The sequence below is a fragment of the Aquarana catesbeiana genome, linkage group LG10 (genome assembly GCF_042186555.1).
Source record: "Aquarana catesbeiana isolate 2022-GZ linkage group LG10, ASM4218655v1, whole genome shotgun sequence".
Classification (NCBI taxonomy): Eukaryota; Metazoa; Chordata; class Amphibia; order Anura; family Ranidae; genus Aquarana; species Aquarana catesbeiana.
The window spans coordinates 207,094,769-207,109,648 of NC_133333.1; the positions used below are offsets into that span (position 1 = coordinate 207,094,769).

At 42.8% G+C, this 14,880-nt stretch overlaps 1 protein-coding gene across 2 annotated transcripts in view; it reads left to right on the top strand.

The window, feature by feature from the left end:
- Nucleotides 1-7,033: 7,033 nt before the first annotated feature.
- Nucleotides 7,034-14,880, top strand: part of LOC141110122 (indolethylamine N-methyltransferase-like) — a 47,186-nt gene continuing 39,339 nt past the window's right edge. Inside the window, exon 1 of one of the 2 annotated variants that reach the window (XM_073601338.1) lies at nucleotides 7,034-7,605. The gene's annotated coding sequence lies outside the window, so the exon portion shown is untranslated. Of the gene's footprint in view, nucleotides 7,606-7,638; nucleotides 7,766-14,880 lie in introns of those variants that run through there. The other variant, XM_073601340.1, reaches the window with a different exon arrangement.

Genomic DNA, 14,880 nt, shown 5'->3' on the forward strand with positions numbered 1-14,880 from the left:
GAACACATTGGATAAGCTGGGGTTAGTTATTGATTACTACGCCTGGCAGAAGAGACGCAATGTGAACGATCTCATCAATTATACAGCTGTTATGTTCACTGCAGCCCACAAGGGGGAGTAGCTGATTGTAGTCAACAGTATTCATCACGTTGTACTACAAAGTATCCAGAGGTAACAAGTGGAATCAATCAGTGGTATCCAGGAAGCACCACAACTGTGCTAAAGTTAGGAATATTAGTTTGCATTGCATTAGGCCGGGTTCACACTGATACGACACGACTGTTGTACGACTGTCATCTAACTTTGCCCTGCTACATCGGTCCTACTTCGGTCCTACTTCCATCCGACTTGAATGAACAAGATAAGATTTTGCTCTGACTTTGAGATAGTACGACGTGTCCTTTGACCAATCAAAACAATCCCAGAGTGACATAAATTCCTTTTCCTGCTGCTGTAATTACCATGTCAGATGTCACAAGTCAGATGGTTAGGACAAGGATCCTACTTTGATCCGACTTTAGTGATATTCAATGGGCTGAAGTCAGACCAAAGTAGTGCAGGGAGCATTTTCAAAGTCGGACCGACTTGTGTCGGACCAGTTAAGACGGCTCCCACCATTTATTTGTACACGTCATGCGACAAGAGCTCCCAATGTTGGAACGTTTGTCATACCAGTGTGAACCCAGCCTGATTCTCAATTTTAAACTCCCATCAAATTACAATTTGGTTTAAAGCTGAACTCCAGGCAATTGTTTTGCCCCATGCAGTGGGGCTGTGCCTGCACTGTATGGGTTAACTGCTTGTCTTGTTAAGGGGCAACCAGAGCTAATCTTCCACTCCAGTGGCAAACAACGCTACCCCATGATCCAGCAGTGGACTCTCCCTGATGTCTTCATGTCCAGAGCAGGTCTATGGGCGTGATGACGTCAGAAATAGTTCCCTGTACAAGACCTCTAGACTGTGGGGGGACAGGAGCCACATGGACCAGTCTTGTGCTGGGAAGATCAGAGGATTAGGTAAATATATCTCTTCTCTCCAATCCCCTAGACAAAAACAAGCAGTTAACCCATGCAGTTCGGACACAGCTCTACTGCATGGAAGAAACAAAATTGCCCAGCGCTCAGCTTTAATAAATGTTGCCATTTTAAAAACGATCTTTCAGTTTTCAAATATGTGTTCACCTTCCTTGGAAAAATATTGTACATCCTTTAAAGTGTAGATGCACCTGTAGGCTTAATGTACAGGCTTAATTTTACAACCTCTCCTCTCCTGTCAAGGCGTACCTTGACAGATAGTAACCGACATTTAAAAATGTCCATTTTGCCACGTTTACATGCTGCGTTTAACCGCGTTTAGAAGCATTTTTTTCAAATAGTCAAAAATTAAAAACACCTGTAAACGAAACACGGCTAAACACGAGTTACCGCGTTTACAAGCTGTTACAGGCGTTTGGCATTTCAAAAGCCTCTGAACATCCCCCCTGAATGCATTTTTTTGCTTTCCAAACAATGCTTCTAAACTCAACTGCCTAGAAATGACCATAAACGACCCTGTGTACTGTACTGATAAGATAACATAGAGGAGAGTTCAGGGGCAGCTGGAAAAAATGCTCAACTACTCCTAAGCCCTGGTTCACATTGATGCAATTTGGCATGCGATTTCACAAATTGCATGCCAAATTGGCAGCTATTACCCGCAATGGAACCATCCGAATAGGTGCGACATTCCTACATTTACTCGGCTATGTGTATCTCGGCTCCGCCCAGTCACTGTGTTCTCGGCGTCGCTCGTTCAGCTGAACGAGTGCCGCCGAGTCCCTCCGAACTCCGCGGCGCCATATTTAAAAATACAAACTAAACTTGTGTATGTTGGCGGCGATCATAAAATGTACACTGGGGACAAGGCTGCACTGACCACTGGGGACAAGGCTGCACTGGGGACAAGGCTGCACTGGGGACAAGGCTGCACTGGGGCAAAGCTGCACTGACAATTCTGCACTGGGGCAAGGCTGCACTGACATGGCTGCACTGACAATTCTGCACTGGGGCAAAGCTGCACTGACAAGGCTGCACTGGGGCAAAGCTGCACTGACAAGGCTGCACTGGACACTGGGGCAAAGCTGCACTGACAAGGCTGCACTGGACACTGGGGTAAGGCTGCACTGACAAGGCTGCACTGGACACTGGGGCAAGGCTGCACTGACAAGGCTGCACTGACAAGGCTGCACTGGACACTGGGGCAAGGCTGCACTGACAAGGCTGCACTGACAAGGCTGCACTGGACACTGGGGCAAGGCTGCACTGACAAGGCTGCACTGACAAGGCTGCACTGACAAGGCTGCACTGGACACTGGGGCAAGGCTGCACTGACAAGGCTGCACTGACAAGGCTGCACTGGACACTGGGGCAAGGCTGCACTGATAAGGCTGCAGATGGACACGATAACGCTGCATTGATGGGCATTTAAATGTAAGTTTTTTTCCCTTAAACTTCCCTCCTAAAAGTTTTTTTCCCTAAAATTCCCTCCTAAACTTGGGGTGCATGTTATACGCCGGCGTGTGTTATACGCCGATAAATACGGTACTTAATGTTTGTCCGTCATTACAGACTGGATCTTCTATCAGCAGGTGATCAGGCTTTTGGCAGAAAGGTCCTGCAGGCTGTGGTCCCATCCTACTAGTTGGTAAATCTTGTTTATTCTCTCAGTTGCAGTCCTGAAAGACGTTTAGGGAAAATTCAAGTTAGACTTACCGGTAACTTATTTTCCAGGAGTCTTTCAGGACAGCAATAACCCACCCTTATTTTTTCTTTATGCTGTGACTAACTACATTCGGATTATGTGATCCAGCTTGTGCCAGAGGTTCTCTACTAATACTGGCAACATGTGGGAAGGATCCACCTTTTAAAGATTCAGTGGAAGTTGTGTTTCCTGTTGGCAAGTGGAAGGAGCCACTCTCTCAGGTGCTGTCCTGAAAGACTCCTGGGAAACAAGTTACCGGTAAGTAGACATGTGCAATTAGTTTAGTTCCGAATTAATTTTTTAACGAATTTCAACAAATTCGTTAATTCCAAAATTTCTGAATTTTTCAGTTTCCGAAATTTTGAATTTCCGAATTTTCAATTTCCAAATTTCGGAATATCGAATTTCCAAATTTCTGAATTTCGGAAATTCAGAATTTTGGAAATTTGGAAATTTTAAATTTCGGAAATTGGAAAATTAGAAAATTTTAATTCAGAAGTTTGAAATTTCGGAAATTCGAAATTTCAGAAATTAGAAATTTTGAAATTTCGAAATTTGGAAATTCGAATTCTCGGAAATTGAAAATTCGGAAATTAGAAATTTTGGAAATTCAGAAATTCGGAAGTTCGGAAATTCGAAATTTTGGAAATTCGAAATTTTAGAAATTGGCAATTCGGAAATTGAAAATTCGAAAATTGGAAATTTTGAAAATTCGAAATTGGAGATTTCAGAAATTCAAAATTTTGAAAAGTCGAAAATTTCGGAAATTCGGAAATTCAAAATTTTTGGAAATTAGAAATTTCGGAAATTCGAAATTAGGAAATTTTAAATTTGAAAATTCAAAAATGCAGAAATTTGAATATCCAAAAATAAGAATGAAAATCTGAAAATTCAAAAGAATGAAGATCTGAAAATTTGAAAACCCCGAAAATTTGGAATAACTAACTAATAATAAATATTAAATTATAGGTTTTGAAATTTCCTTTCAAATTTGGCTGCTAGTGAACGTAATGAATATGAATTTATCCGAAGTTACGAATTATCTGAAATAATGAATGCCGTATCTAAACAAATGGAACGTAATGATCTAAAAATAATAAATAACAATAACAATTAAAAATTTTTAGTATTGCTAATATTTATTATGAATTTGTTCCATTCCATTTGTTTAGATGCGGCATTCGTTATTTCAGATAATTCGTAACTTCAGATAAATTTGTATTCGTTACGTTCACAAACAGCCAAATTTAATTTCATTACCTATAATTTAATAGTTAGTTAATATTAGTTAGTTATTATTTCAAATTTTACTGATTTTCTTTCTTTTTTTCAGATTTTCGAATTGTAAAATTTTCTAGCGTTTGAATTTCTGAAAATTCAAAGATTCCGAAATTTGAAATTCGAATATCTATAACTTAATAGTTAGTTATTATTAGTTTGTTATTATTTTGAACTATACAGATTTTCTTTCTTTTTTTCAGATTCGGATTTTTGGATTTTCAAATTTTTTAATTTTTTAATTTCTGAATTTCCGAAAATTTGTAAATTCAGAATTCAAAAATTTGTAAATTCGGAATTCCAAAATTAAAAATTTGGAAATTCAAAAATTTTAGAAAATTCGAACATTCGAAAATTTGAAAATTTGAAAATTCGGAAATCCGAAAATTTGAAATGTGGAAATTTGAAAATTTGAATTCGGAAATTTGAAAATCTGAATTTTCGGATTTCTGAATTTCCGAATTTCCAAAAAAAGCAAAAAAACTAATGAAACGAAAACGAAAATGAACAAATTTTTGTCAGTGCACATGTCTATTGGGAACCCTTCTCTTGGAAAAGAAATAGAACTGGGGAGACCATATAGCTGCAGTGGTCCATGCCTATAAAGTACCTCAAATGATTCTACTGGATACTCCCCCTATAGATTAATGTTCGGAAGAGAGGCTTGATTACCAGTGGACCTGGCCTTTGGAGCATCGTTAGCATCAACATACCCTCCTATCGGGGGTATGTTGACAGACTTCGGAAGAATCTAAAAGTGGCCTATGAGAAAGCTAAGGAGGCCTCTACCGCCAGAGAACAGAGGAACGAAAAAAAACTTTGATCTCAGAGTAAGAGTTCAGGATCTACAACCTGGAGATCGTGTGTTGCTGCGCAATCTAGAGGTGCCTGGGAAACATAAGCTGGCTGATCAATGGCGCTCCCAACCCTACATTGTCTGCAAGCAATTACTTGGGCTTCCTGTGTATCAGATTTGGCCTGAGGGGAAGACTGGCCCTTTGGAGACTTGGCATAGAAACCATTTGCTGCCTATATCCGAGGCTTTCTGAATACCCAAATCTTCTTGCTCAGAGACTTATCATTCCCCTACGCTGAGGCCTAGGGTCTGAAAAACTTGTTGACCTATACCACCTAAGGAGGAAAGCAATGAAGAGGAATTAACCCTGGGACCAGTGAGGAAAATAGTCAGAGGGCACGTCCCGCCCTGCAGGAAGTTGAAGTACCAAATTTTCACCCACTGAGGGGGGATGAAGAAGTCAAGGTAGAATCCAATGAATATCCAATGTGATGGGAAATCACACTTCTTCTACTAATGATATAGAGAGATAGACAGTTCCTGAACCAGAGCTTGAACCAGATCCTGAACCAGAGTTTGAACCAGAGCCTGAACCCGAGACTGAACCAGAGCCTGAGCCAGAGCCTGACTCAGGGCCTGAACCTGAATCTGGATGTAGTTTCTGGGAAACTGATCAAGGACCAGAGCCGTTGGAAACTATCTACTCCAGGTTGAAGCAGAAGATATGCCCTAAAAAAAGACTGACGTATGATACCTTTGGGGAGAATTCTGATGAACTTATTCCTACCTCTCAACGTTCTAGTCAAGCACTCGCCACCTTTATTAAACCTTTAATAAAGGATGACCTTGATCCACCCCCTGACACTACTGGGTGGGCCACTGACTTGTTACTGGCCTGTCACAAGATTAACATGACTTTGCCTGATAATGCATATAATTTACTGTTAGAATATCCTTCTTTGGGTCAGCTGTTGGCTGTTACAACTTCTGATTTGTCATGCAATTAACAATTCACTTCTTATGATACAGTAGAGGTAATCCTGCAGGTTTTGTTCTGTCTTCAGGGACCAAAGACTTTCAAGTGGGGGAGGATATAGCAATGTGGACTACAATTGCAAAGCATAATGATCCCCATCATTTCTATGTACTGTATTGTCCCTCTAGTGCCCAGTATCACTAACTGACCTCATATCTGTGAGTCGACCCAAAGGGATTGTGGAATTAGTAGTTCATCGGAATGGCACTTACTCTGTATGACACTGCACCTGAACTATATATCCCAGGGTTCTTTGCTATCATGAGGGAGGATGCTGGGAAGAGCAAAAAAGAGACCAGAGACGCGCGCTACACTCTCTTCCTCCTGGGCCTGGCGTGTGACGGACCTCTCCGTTCCAAGAGGGTGAGGTTGTGGCCTATCACGCAGTGTAAGACATTCCAACCCGGTCAAGAAGGACCTGTCCCTGCTTGCTGATCATCAGGCATCTATCCAGCATTACCCTGACAGTCCAACATCCCATGCTTCGTGCTGTTCATCGGATGATAGTCGCGAATGTGACCACTACAAGGACGCTCCTTCAGGAATCGCTGTTTGGAAGGCACTGGTCATTAGTGAGAGGGCAATTGCCCACCTTTACAAACCTTTATTTGGTGCTTCACTGGGACACTGTGCACAGACAGCTTTACCCTGGGGAAACACTTTACTGCATCGCTATTTGAACACTGCACATATACACTTGTTGCATCAAACCTTTTCCAAAAAGTATCATTACCTTGTTGCTGCACCCTACTGGATACAGTTAAAGAGCTCCGAGTGCTAGCTAAGACCATCAGGCCTGCAATGGGGACATTACTGTCATTACTACAAAAAGGGCCCTCTTACTGTTCTTGTTCAATTGATCTCTCATCAGGATTAGAAGTCAAATAGGCCGGGCTGGGTTTCCCCTTTAGAAGTGAAGCGCTGGCAGATTTTTAATCTACTGCTTATATGTAAATTTAGTGGGTCATCTGTTCTGTACATAGTTCAGATTTAATCTATGGCTAAATTAGCTTTTGTTCCAGCTTTGGTTGTGTTGCGTGCAGTTCCACTCCGTCGCCTGTAGATGTCGGTGTCACTACAGACCAGAGCTGGAAAGCAACAGACTGAGGTGTATTGAGTGCTATTCTTTCTCAGAAGTAATTCAGCAGAGGTTGTCCCATGCGGTGCATTCTGGGAAGAGATATTTAAGGGACAGACGCCATATTTCTGGGTCTTTTCTTTCCACCTGCTGGCCCTCCTGGCCGACAGGTATGTGCTAGGAGTCCTACCTCGTGGTCCTCCGGGCCAGAGGACTGCGTTGCTGCAGCGTGTGGGTGGGCTCAGAAGTCTGTCTGGGGCCTACTACAACTGTTGCAGAGATGGTACTGTGCTGTCTGTCCTGCGGGAAGAAGCCGGACAATTGAGAAGAATCCAGGGGAGGACCCGTCTTGGAAGGATCATGCGGAGCGCTGGTCTGGAGAGGGGCCTGGTGACTCAATTGGAGGACGCATCTTAAGTTAACCTACCACATAGTACTGCCGGGTCGGCTTAAAGGTTCTGGTACTGTGTTGCTGTTCATTGAAAACTACTACATCCTGTGGCAGAGGATCGTACAGTTTTGTTCTACTCAAGTCTGTGGCAGAGAATTTCTGTTCGTGCTACGCTCCAGCTGCTAGGTCAGTGAGAGAGATCTATCCGGGCGGGCAAAGATTTAATCCTGAACTGAAGATACATTCATCCCTGAGATTTCAATTCCTTAATGCTACACCAAGAAAAGGTATTTGAACTTCCCTGCAACTCTTCTTCTACCTCTTTCCTGTTACTTCTTCCAGTTATCTCCCATTAAAGCATTGGAAAAGTACTAAAGTGACTGTTGCCTACATTGTCAGATAATAAGCTCAACGTGGACTCTAAGTCTGGTATTGGTGAAACTACAGGTAAAAAGGTGACTTAAACAGCCCGCTATAAATCAGCAGCTCCACCGTGAGTTAGTGCTACAGAAGCTTTGCCAGAACTAATGCTTAACTCTTGCTTATCCTTCTCAGGTCACGCTCAAGTGGTACTATATTGTACATACCTATATATAGGTATACTGTTACCTTCATATTGTCTTAAATTATATTACTGCGGAGGAATTCTTCTTCTGAACTAGGATTGTTATCCAAGTTCAGCTGATCGATTACCTCCTTTGTGCAACAAAATCTTCCTTGAGTTGTTAAGTAAATGTTAATAGACTACAAACTCATTGATTGGTTTGATTTATTACTCTAAGGTAGTGCAAAGATGTCTGAATCCAGAATGTCAGGTGGGTTGGAGTATTCCCAGGGTCATGAGGGTGCAGATGAGCAGGTACTAACTAAGCAGTCCCCAAGGGGGCAGTGCTACAGAATATAGGATTTTTTTGCAATCAAGAGATTCTGTGTGATGACCTAAAAGAGTAAAGTGTTGAGTACAGCCAATGCCTGGGGTGAGGAGAGAATTCTGTGTGCTTTACTGGTGCAAGCCTGGTTGGCTTTAGAGTGGGTGGTGATGGAGGAAAAGCAGCCCCCCACATGACGGTGAGAGAGAACCCAGGAGAACAGTTGGGCTTCAGGAGCTTCTTTCTGGACCGCGTTTTAAACATACAGTATGTCTATATGTGGGAGTACTCCAGGTGGGAAGGGGTTAAAGGTGAAATCTCCAGGGGGATGTGGATTACAGGTTTTGAACTGTCATCCATGCATGTGGCAGTATGTGGTTTGGGCTGAACACCTTGTGGCGTCCTGCAACCTTGTATGCATTGGTGGACCCATCTGCGTGTGTTGGCTACATGGAAATGTCCTGGGGGTCCCCTTACAAAAAAATACATTATTTATCACCACCTTTTCCCTGAAGAAGCAGAGGTAATATCTGGGATACGCTTTGAGAAGTGGTCTTCTCAATCCCTAAGTACTGGCTAAAGAACTTACACTGTGCTTCTTACACTGACTGAGATGTCACAGACAGTTCTTGGTTAAGGGTTATGATTGAAAGCCAGTAGGATAGGTTCCCGGTCCCTGCTAAGGTCAGACGTACCCGACCCCTTGTCCAGATTGCCGAGGTGTTACAATCGCATGATGATTCTCGTATGCAGCAGAGTGCCAGTACTAGTGCCGCGCTACCTTTTGGTCAACTAGTGAGCACCAGTGGCCTAGTACATCCTGGTCTTTTACATACCAGCACTGTAGTATCACTTGGTAACGTGGCGAGTCCCATAAGTGCAGTCCAAGCTGGTGGGGTGGCTAGAACAAGTAGTGTCCCACAGACACCAAGAATTAGAAGACAGGCCTCTAGAGCTCATAGTGTCCTTTCTGGCGTGCTTGCAAATCCTGTTTGGAAGCTAACAGATTCTGCAGCACCTGCACTTCCCTCATTCACTGCCCAACCCAGAATTGAGGTGGAAACAGCAAAATTGAACTCCCCTTGATTTTTTTTAGCTGTTTTTCACAGAAAATCTGTATCGATTGATTTTGGATTAAAGCAATTTATATGCCGAGCAATTTATCACCACCAACCCAAATGTGTACCTTTCCAGACCATTCAAAGAAAAATGTATAACGGTTTCCAAATTTAAAACTTTTTTGGGTCTAGCCCTCAACGTGAATCACGGTCATATTGTTCTACGGACCTGATTATATCACAAATATAATGCGATTTATGCATTTTAACGACAATGAACTCTATCGTCCTCGGGGTGACTCTGAATATGAAAATTTGGCCCCTCGTAAATCACCGTAGCAGAAGTTTGCAGACTTGTATATGCCTCAACGAGTTGTCTGCGTAGATGAGTCCCTCATTAATTTTTCTGGTCACCTTGCATTCAAACAGTTTCTCCCCAACAAGCGTGTCAGATCTGGGGTCAAAATGTATAAGCTCTGTGAGAGGGCAACAGGGTATATATGTAATTTTTTGATTTACAAGGGAAAAGATAGTCACATGGCATGACTGCCAGACTACATGGGGAACAGTGGCAAGATAGTTTTGGACTTGGTGTCTCCCTTGTTGCTTAAAGGGTACCACTTGTTCGTGGAAAATTTTTATAAAAGCGTGTCACTTTTTAGGACACCTTTTTGAATTTGAAATTGGCTCATGTGGCAACCTGCAACCTAATCGCCGGGGCTTCCCTCAACGACTTGTAAATACACGACTTAGGGATATTTACAAGGACTTGTGTCTTTTTTCAACCTCACCTACTATATAACTTTTTAATTAAGGCAGTCCAAATTACAACGGCATCTGGTGTTGTTGAGAAGCCCCTCTGTGTCCACAACTACAACCTTAACATGGGAGGGGTGGACTTCAATGACCAGATGAAAGCCAGACGCTGGTACAAGAAAGTGTCTGTATATTTATTTCAATTGGCTTTGTACAACGCTTTTGTACTTTACAAAGCACCAGGAAGAAGTGGATCCTTCCTAAAATTTCAGGAAGCGATCATCACTGTCCTTTTGTGTTCAGAAGGTGCTGTGTCCCAAACCCCCAATCCAGGAAAAATTGGAGAAATATTTTTGTGTTCCTCTTTTTCTTTTCTTTTTCTTTTCTCAGCACCCTCCTACTGAGATGTAAAGATGATGACTTCATGCCTCATTCTTTTGCTTCATCGCTGATATTTAAATTCTGTCTACGGGCCATCTTAAACACATAATTTTTGGCTGGAATACTCAAAGCGGGCATACTCCACTGGGTTGTGGCTCATCGGAGCACCCAGACACACGGGGGCCTCCAGACCTTTATTCTAAATCATCCCCCTTGGGCCGCAACACTTTGTGCAATTGTCAGGGCATTAAGTTGTCCTATATATGCGCACTAGCTTTCGGCCATCTTCCCAGTAGTTGCCGCCCTCTTTGTGTGTCGGCAGTTCTGTCGACGTCTGACTTCACCACATACATTGCGTGGTGACACCGGGTGCCGCTTTGGCTGAGGGACCGCCTATCTCGGATCGTCACTGCTCAGCAATTAGGCTGCAGATGTCCGGGCGCACCACCTGGTTGGGGCTCACTCGGTTTACCTGTCAGCCCTTCAACATAGGTGCACAGCTATCCCCCATATATACCTGGCATGTGGCAGTAAATCTCTTGCTGCACAGCCAGGACATTCGTTTTACCTCTGTCACTTGGAGAGTATTGGTGGTCTAAGGTACAAGATGCATTTTCATGAGTCGGCTTTTTGTCCCTCTGCTTAAACCTCTTTACTCTCTATATTGCCTTTCCTATTTGATGAATGTAATGCTAGATCAATGCACTATTGGGGTTATGCAGCATATTTCCACGCTGCAGGGGGGTCACCACTACCATACCTTCTTTGCTTGCACTCTCCGCTCAATACTAAATCTATGAACAACTGCAGGCCTCCCTCGCATACTATTTCGCCTACTTCTTATGCATCTCTACAGTTTGAGGTCCAATCTGGCAGATCGATTTTCGCCTTTTATACATACATTTTCTTTCTTTTCCGGCTTATTTACACCCCTCTTCCATCTACTTTCACTCCAGCAGGCATTTCGCTTTTGGCTATCCCTGTGTGCCCTGATTTGCCGTTCCCCTGCAGGGAATATGCCCGTTCCAGCCATTCACATACTCTCATAATACATACTGTTTGGGATTCTCTTAAGGACCTATCGTGGGGAATATTGGTCTGCTGCCTCCTATTCTCCCCACTGAATCTTGCTATGCGACTTAGTATTTTTTGAGGCGTGAGGTACCATCTATTTTCAATGGGGCTGTGCATCTTAAAAGGAACACATGAGCTCTGAGTGTTATGTATTGAAAACGCTTGCTTTTCTCTGCCATGTTGAAACCAATTAATGCGCCAATTTATATCTGCCTACTAGTTAATTTCCATTATGATGTATGTGGAGGCTCTGGTTACCAGAGACCCCCTAATATCAGAGTTCCCCTTTACACTAGAGTCTGCAAAGGGGCACTCTGCAAGTTCAAATGTAAAGGGGAAACTCTGCGAGTTCAAATGTAAAGGGGAATTCTGTGGATTCAGATGTAAAGGGAAACTCTGTGGACTCTAATGTAAGGGCGACACTTTTCATTAACCCTTTCGCCTACAAAATAAACACATTTGTTTAAAAAAAAAAAAAAGTTACACCCAAGCACATAAAATTCCCCCCCCCCAATTTTTTTTGAGGCCCCCCCACCCCCACATATACGCACGCATGAACGTAAATGTTTTCAGGGCTCCTGTGCGTGATACACATGTTATATATCACCCGTGCACGCCGGAATGAGAGCAATAATTCTAACACAAGACCTTCTCCGTAACACTAAACCGATACCTATAAGGGGCTTTGGAAGCGTCGCCTATAGGAAATATAGGGTACTGAAGTTTGACGTCATTTCATGGGCGCAAAAAAAATGTAAGGTTTCGTATGTTGGGTGTCTATTTACTGGGCTCAACCTCGTCTTTTATATTTTACCAAAATGTGGGTAATTTATTGCATTTGTTCGCCCTAAGCCCCGGTTCACACAGGGGCGGCACGACTTGCAGGTCGCCTCACCGAGGCGACCTGCACACGACTTCCACGGCGACTTGCAAAACGACTTCTGTATGGAAGTCTATGCAAGTCGCCCCCAAAGTAGTACAGGAACCTTTTTCTAAGTCGGAGCGACTTGCGTCGCTCCTATTAGAATGGTTCCATTGTACAGAACGGGAGGCGACTTGTCAGGCGGCTAGGTCGCCTGATAAGTAGCCCCTGTGTGAACCGGCAGTAAGATTCACGTTAGTGTGTTTTTTTACTGAAATTTTGTGGTAACATCATGTGACATAAAAAAATTGCAACTACCACCAATTTTATTCTCTAGGGTGTCTGCTTTCAGAAAATATATAATATTTGTGGGTTTTGTGAAATCTTCAGGCCTAAAATGATTTTTTAAACGTGTGCAAAAAAAAAACAAACGCAAAAACGGCTCTGGCAGTGAAAGGGTTAAAACCTTATGATTAGAAATATTATTTAGTGACAAAATATATGTATAGTGTATACTACACAAAAAATTTGCTGTGGTGCCACTAAAGTGTTCGGGTTTCGCTTGAAGGAAAGTTGGCAACCCTACCATGGTGGCACGGCTTAGGCACAGGCACAGTGAGCCACCGGCGGGTCTGAATAATGTGTCTGGGTCTCAGGCAGGCAAAGACCTGGACACATGTTTTAGAACCCGGACTGTCCGGGTGAATCCGGGACAGGTGGTACCTATATATAAATATATATATATATATATATATATATATATATACACAGTGGGGACGGAAAGTATTCAGACCCCCTTAAATTTTTCACTCTTTGTTATATTGCAGCCATTTGCTAAAATCATTTAAGTTAATTTTTTTCCTCATTAACGTACACACAGCACCCCATATTGACAGAAATACATAGAATTGTTGACATTTTTGCAGATTTATTAAAAAAGAAAAACTGAAATATCACATGGTCCTAAGTATTCAGACCCTTTGCTCAGTATTTAGTAGAAGCACCCTTTTGATCTAATACAGCCATGAGTCTTTTTGGGAAAGATGCAACAAGTTTTACACACCTGGATTTGGGGATCCTCTGTCATTCCTCCTTGAAGATCCTCTCCAGTTCTGTCAGGTTGGATGGTAAACGTTGGGGGACAGACATTTTTAGGTCTCTCCAGAGATGCTCAATTGGGTTTAAGTCAGGGCTCTGGCTGGGCCATTCAAGAACAGTCACGGAGCTGTTGTGAAGCCACTCCTTCATTATTTTAGCTGTGTGCTTAGGGTCTTTGTCTTGTTGGAAGGTAAACCTTCAGCCCAGTCTGAGGTCCTGAGCACTCTGGAGAAGGTTTTTGTCCAGAATATCCCTGTACTTGGTCGCATTCATCTTTCCCTCGACTGCAACCAGTCATCCTGTCCCTGCAGCTGAAAAACACCCCCACAGCATGATGCTGCCACCACCATGCTTCACTGTTGGGACTGTATTGGACAGGTGATGAGCAGTGCCTGGTTTTCTCCACACACACCGCTTAGAATTAAGGCCAAAAAGTTCTATATTGGTCTCATCAGACCAGAGAATCTTATTTCTCACCATCTTGGAGTCCTTCAGGTGTTTTTTAGCAAACTCCATGCGTGCTTTCTTGTGTCTCGCACTGAGGAGAGGTTTCCGTCGGGCCACTCTGCCATAAAGCCCTGACTGAGGGAGGGCTGCAGTGATGGTTGACTTTCTACAACTTCCGCCCATCTCCCGACTGCATCTCTGGAGCTCAGCCACAGTGATCTTTGGGTTCTTCTTTACCTCTCTCACCAAGGCTCTTCTCCCCCGATAGCTCAGTTTGGCCGGACGGCCAGCTCTAGGAAAGGTTCTGGTCATCCCAAATGTCTTCCATTTAAGGATTATGGAGTCCACTGTGCTCTTAGGAATCTTAAGTGCAGCAGCAATTTTTTTTGTAACCTTGGCCAGATCTGTGCTTTGCCAAAATTCTGTCTCTGAGTTCTTCAGGCAGTTCCTTTGACCTCATGATTCTCATTTGCTCTGACATGCACTGTGAGCTGTAAGGTCTTATATAGACAGGTGTGTGGCTTTCCTAATCAAGTCCAATCAGTATAATCAAACACAGCTGGACTCAAATAAGGGTGTAGAACCATCTCAAGGATGATCAGAAGAAATGGACAGCACCTGAGTTAAATATATGAGTGTCACAGCTAAGGGTCTGAATACTTAGGACCATGTGATATTTCAGTTTCTCTTTTTTAATAAATCTGCAAAAATGTAAACAATTCTGTGTTTTTCTATCAATATGGGGTGCTGTGTGTACATTAATGAGGAAAAAAATTAACATAAATGATTTTAGCAAATGGCTGCAATATAACAAAGAGTGAAAAATTTAAGGGGGTCTGAATACTTTCCGTCCCCACTGTATATATAGATATAGAAATATAGAAGAAACAAGATAAAGGGTTCAGTAATTCTGTGTCACGTAGAAAGTTGGAGTGCAACAAGCAGGATGTGGTTCCTAATTTACATGTAAACTCCAGCTGAGAGTCTCATGATGAAAAGTTTTAAACTATTGATGAT